Source organism: Choristoneura fumiferana, chromosome 25 (genome assembly GCF_025370935.1).
Source record: "Choristoneura fumiferana chromosome 25, NRCan_CFum_1, whole genome shotgun sequence".
NCBI lineage: Eukaryota > Metazoa > Arthropoda > Insecta > Lepidoptera > Tortricidae > Choristoneura > Choristoneura fumiferana.
The window spans coordinates 11,860,854-11,867,569 of NC_133496.1; positions in this window are offsets into that span (position 1 = coordinate 11,860,854).

The window sequence follows — 6,716 nt, forward strand, 5'->3', positions numbered from 1 at the left end:
TAAAGTACAATAGTTTTAGGCTCTAAATAACAAGACACTCATTTGTAAAGATCAGCATAAAAGAAAACTTTAACAAAATGGCTAAATTAAGTAATCCTTTATCATGCCTTCCTTTTTTCTTTTACTTACGAGAAGTACTAAAACACTTATTATTATTAAAAACATACAATGCGAGGTATTAATCGCATACTTAGGCGCTGACTGAACAATTAACCCTCCTTCGGGTAGGTCGGGTAAAAAAGGCCTATCTATACTCGCAATCTCGTATATTGGGGTTGGATTTCTGTATTCGTATCGTACAGTCAAGTACAAAGGTACACGACCAAAGGTACAAAAATGTGTATACAGGACTTTATGCACTTAATGTTAAAGTCCTGTATACATGTTTTGTAACTTTGGCCGTGTCGATATATTTGCACTTGACTGTACCGGTTCAAAGTTCTTTAATTCTTCTTATAATTAGTTCCCATTTTAAAACAGTTAGGTGTAACTTCTAGCTATGTTTCTACGTATGAGGTTCAAGATTAAACATTGCATTTGGGATTACATGAAACCTTTCATTATTTAAATAAACAGTTTAAATTTTATTTTTTTATTTTTTTAAAACATTCGACGATACTTCATGACATTATTCATATTATAAATTTTATCGAAATAATATTTTCCATACAACAAAAGCATCGAAATTTGACGAATTATCTAACAATAAATGTCTGCAGGTATTTCCTACTAGGTATTAAAAATAAATATTTTAGGTACTTATAAAATTAAACTAAAAACAAGTCCAAATTCAATCCGAAATCGATGCTCATGTGAGTGTGTTCAGAATGCTCGTCTCTTTCAAGCGTGATTGCTTTAAAAATTTATAGCTTTGTTGCACTATAAAAATTACGGTTAAAAAAACAAAAACAAATAAACTTCCTGATCTTCCATGTATACTAAATATTGACTGAAAAAGTAATTTTTCCGATAAAAATACCTCCATATTGTTTACGATTCTTCCTATCCCTGATATCCTGCCTGTGATCTCATTAAAATACTCAAATATAAATTATAATATTTATTCGACTCTTTAACCTTTTAACCGAGGAGTGGCTGGCTTGAAGACGGTGTTAAAAATAAAATTTCTTCTGAATATTTCAAGGAATGATTGGAAATGCAAGACTTTTTTTTTTTTTTTTTCAATACATTTCAGCGATGTTCAAAGTGTACCTACATAAATTTATGTGATCTTTGAGCAGTGTTCAAATAAAATGATTAGTAAGTTCCAAGGTAAATGGTGTTCAAGGTCTATTTAGACGAACTTCTCTAACCACTTTCTATCATATTTCGAATAAAATAAATAAATAATTTAATACAATAACACCTGGTTGCGGAGGAAAAAATTATAACACATCGTTGGTTAAAAAGTTAAGGGTTATTTTCTTTGTTTGTAGTAGGTATATCGATCTTAAAATGTTATAAATGTCCTATTAAATTATCTATGCCAATTTTTAATTAAAGAGTGGGTGTAGTAAATTTATTTAAATTGGTCTTATGGGTTTTATTGGTCCGCCATTGTCCTTAAGTCCATCGAATAAATTATTTAAATAAATCAGAAAATGTCCATATAAATGCATAATACTAATAAAAAATATTTGAATTTTACATAAATTGAAATGATTTAAAAATTATCAGTTTGCACTTTAATTGTTAATTATTATATAATTTTGTTAAATTTTTTGACAAAGTGTAAAAAGGGTAAGCATGTTTGAATAAAGCTTAATTAATGTTTAAATATTTAAACGTAACATGGTTGTCTATAAATATAAATTATGTTATGCTGTATATATAAAGTAGGCATTACCTATCAATGCGACAATAAAATATTGTTTTTACTTAATCATCTGTTTTGATCCTTGTAGCCAAAAATATAAAACGGTTAAATTATAATACAATATAACGATTTATGATACTAAGCATCGCTATACATAATGTAAGTAAAGCTTAATTGGAGGACAAAACAGATAGCTAAGTATCTTTTTTTTATTTAACCTTAAAGCTTTTGGCTCGTGCATAATTTTGACGTAGTAGACTTATAAATAAAAGTAACGAATATTCAATTATGATCTCAATTTGTTACGAAAAACTTTTAGATACTAGTTACAAAAATCCTGACTACTGTCAAGAATCAGTTAACCTAATTAAATACTGCAGACGATAGATCGTAAGGTTTAAAACAATAAATTTGTTTCGAATGTATTCGTCAGCATCTGATTACTATAGAAAATCTAACAGCGCCTCTAGCGGCGCTTATCAGAGACAAACTGTTCTTGTAATATTGGGAACTTGCAAGTGAATGTGTTTGAAATGTTTTTTACAAAAAAAACTCACAATATAGGCACAGATACATGTAAGAAAAATTATAAGTTATATCAAATCAATCATTATCATTGCTAGAAGATTGAAAAGGTTAAATTCAAATGCTGGTCAAGGTTAAATTTCTTAATTTTTTTATATGTAGTGTCCGAAGTAAACATATTTTTGCTGTTGATTTGTATTAGAATTTGAAAATATTTTGTACCTTGTTGTTAGATTTTATTTTATTTTAAATATGCATAATGATAAAATTGAAAAATTGTAAATAATAATAATACTTAGTTCTGGTGAAAAATATCGCAGAAACTGTGAGGCAATTTTGAAATGTTGTTGAACATAAATAAAAAGGAAAGGTTTGTCCTGTTCCTGGCCACATGATAGCATTAAAATATATGCATCAATTAATAATGTCAATTTGATGTGAAAATCAATTATTACTGCGTAAGTACATGCCCTAACAAATTGAAGACGTTATTATTTCTTAAGTTTTATTTTATTTAAAATTTTCTTAAAGGGAAAAGTTGCGTAAAAAAGTAAAATTAGTACTTATTAGTCGATAAAAGTAAAAATTAACGTTAATTCCATATACAATTTGCCGTTACTACTGAACTCTATATGTACAATCGGTGACGCACCGACAGTATGTATGTCGGCTACATAACGTTGGCGGGAACTTTAACATGTAGAGGCCTTTGTATTTGGATGGCGTATTTTTTTTTCATTTCCAGTAAAAAAATGATGATGACACACACTATTAGTCTTAAATCTATTAAATGTAATTACATTGTCCTAAATTTAGGAACATTCAATTTGTGAATAAAATAGGTACAATTTCTTCTACCGATCATAATTCACATGTTGTAAAATATTTCGACCGTGCATACAACAACTTTTATATAGGAAACAAAATACATAGTAGAGGACCATTAAAATGTAATGTAGTATTCCTGCAATTACCTGTTTTCTTACATTACATGTAGATGTAAGTTTAATTATAAGCAATAGATTTAGCTTGTTAGTTTTATAATTTTTGTTGACTTACATACTCACTGACCCAGATAATTTTCGAATATAAAAAAGTAGGATATATTGTAGCTAAATTAGCGCTATAGATGTTTTCTACTATGCCAGAGCTTTATTCATATCCTAACTATATTATAAGAAGCATTTATCGAGCCGCTTCGTTTATCTACAAGCATATTTCATTCACGAAAGCCATGTTACACGACATCGAGTCACCGAAATACAAGTGGATATTTTACGATATTATTATATAGGTATTTATAATTATTTCATTACTCTCACACGGCTGGAAAGCGATTTGAGTGTGTAAAATTATTTACAAAAATATATTATTTATTGTAATGAAGTTACTTTTAAGTTACCTATTTAAAAAAAACATGCGCACTGTTGTTTTACTACGACGTTATGTCTATATCTAGATAGAACAGTTTCCTAAATCTATGTATCTCAAAAACTTGCAGCAAGCTAACCTTACGGCTTGAAGTATAATAAATAGTGATATGTGGGTTATTGTTCAAAATATGAGTTCTTTTAGCTTAATTACCTAAATAAATTGGATTTCCTTTTAATTCTTCCTTTAATGTCGATTTAGCAGCACAAAAATGTAAAACTCCCTTCTATTGACTGCAAATAGATATTTCTTAACTTTTGAGCACAGTTTTTTTATGCTGCATGTATAGTAGAAACACCTGTGGCCCATTTTACGAAGCTACAAGTTACAATTTACAAGCGGTCAAGTCTCTTTTCAATGCATACTGTTAAACAAAGACTACCGCTTGTGAATTGTAACTTGTAACTTCGTAAAATAGGACACTGGTATCATAGTGTAATATAGTTCATTTTCCAAAATCCTTTTTAACATACATTTTTATAATATTGTGTACGAAATTAAATGGAACAGATAGCTTAATCGCATTAGTGCAAACATAGCAGTAATGATACTAGTCACTTCACTTGTCACCTTATCATTGTAATATTAGCTCACTAGCTACCTACTACTAATATCGACACAGCTTCATATTGATCACACTTTAACCTTTTCAATGCATCGGACAGGTTAAACACTTACATTTCTCATGTCCATGTTTGCTGTTCATTTTAAAACGTTCAAACTGATTTGATTGCTTTTCAGTAAATTTTAATAGCACGCTATTTTGATAGCTAGGTACGCTATCGTGTGTGTTTCTTGTCACTTCAAACAGCATATTTATTTATTTTATTGTTTAATAATTGATTTGACTAAAACGCATCGGTTTCACGATCACAATGTTACTGTTTACACTTGTTATTTCCAAATGTGCAACGATGTTGAATGACAATCTGTACCTACATCCTTCAAGATTTAAAATAAATGCTTGAAAAGTGTATATTCTCTCGCCGTTGCACATTTCAGTTTTGCTACCGCCACCCTACCTACCATACGTGATACCAGACCGACCAAATAGCTAACAGAACTGACAAAAGGGTACCTTACCTACCTAACTATATTGGACCTTTCGAGGCCTCGTGAGACTGTGGATCCTGTACGGAAAGACTTTTCTAGGTAATATTGTCAAGCGAGTTACTTACATGAAATAATTTAAATTAGAGGGCGTCCATAAGTTACGTGAGTCAAGCTAAACATAATGCCATCTCATCAGGGGAAAAGAGGGGGTCGAAAATTGGTAAAATTCACCTCACGTACTTTACCTACCTATATAGATATGTCATGCAAGCTAAAAAGCCTGTATGATAAATTTTTACTCACATTAAGTAAGGCTGCTGATTATGATTACTAATACAATTGAAAAATATTTTCATTTGAAAAGACAAATTTAAGTTTTGTATGCTGGAAGGTTAAGTCGCAAGGTTTTACCTCCGTACGAAACATTTTTTTATCATTTTCGAATTTCATTGTTTTTCCACTACTATTACAGTTTCCAGTATAGGGTTATCTTAGCACCTTACTTGTTTACCCAATGAGGGTTTACACAGAGGCGAAATATCGCTAGATGGCGTTAGTATCGTGAAATCCGTTTGACGTTTGCGTGCGATTGGCTCATTTAGTTATTTAACCAATCACGAGCAAACGTCAAACGTAAAGCGGATCTCAAGATACTAACGCCATCTAGCGATATTTCGCCTCTGTTTAAACCTTCATTAGGTATAGCGCTGACCGTTAAATTCTGCGCATGTGACAGCCGCGCATGCTAATCAGAGCTTTACGCTTACCATGTACCCGCTCCGCGCATCTCTCAGTCCCCTCATACACCTTATTTTGTTAATTTCCGCAGTAACGGTCACCATTACACTTAAACTACATTTCAATAGAATCTGTAAATTTTCTAGACATTTAAGACACCCTAACGTGGGCACACTTAATTTAATTATATATGTCCCTGTTGATGTGATTATAATCTAAAAGGAATCAAAAAATAAAAATAGTCACATCACGAAGACCTAGCCTACCCGGTGTTGATATTAGTTGGCTGGAAGTGTCTACAGGATTGTCAGATTCATTGAAATGGAGTAAGGTGCAACGGGCTAACTAATATACAAGGTTACAGAACAGGATCAAAATATAAACTACAGATTCCACTCTTTTTTTTAAGTTCTACAACTTTTTAAAAATAACTTATATTATGACAAGCAATGTATTGCGAAATCCGTCATTTTGTTACGTGACAGGCGATGTCATTTAGAATATTGGATGCCGTACATTGAATTCGTTTGAAATAAACATAATGATATAATTACTTAATTTTTGAAAGTTGCAGAACTAAAGTGGTTCCATTTGAGAAGCAGAACCTGTTTTATTTTTTTGCTCCTGTTACAGGGCCCACCCGGTACACTATGAAATTCCTATTCCTGTTGTCATAAGTTCTGTGTAACTCTACTGTCGTAAAGCGAGATGGTTCTAATGGTGTCAAGGCTAGAGGTTGTATTGTCTGACGCGCGACCAGTGAGGGCTACTGCAGGGCTACTACGAAACTCGAAGTTCGTGTCGTGCAGTCCCTCTGACACTTATACTATTTAATACGAGAGCGAGAGGGACGGTACGATACGAACTTCGAGTTTCAGATTTCGTAGTAGCCCTGCTGCATAATCCGAAATTTCGTATCATACCGTCCCTCACACTCCTATTAAATGCTATAAGCGTAAGCAGGGCGCCACGCTACGAAAGTTCGCATTTTAAAGTTCAAGGTCAGGTGGGCTACTACCAAATTCGAAATTCGTATCGTACCGTCCCTCTCACTCTCGTATTAAATAATATTAGCGTCAGCGGGACGGTAAGATACGAAATTCGAATTATACACCGCGTAGTATAGGTCCAGGGCCGGATTTAATGGCCTGGA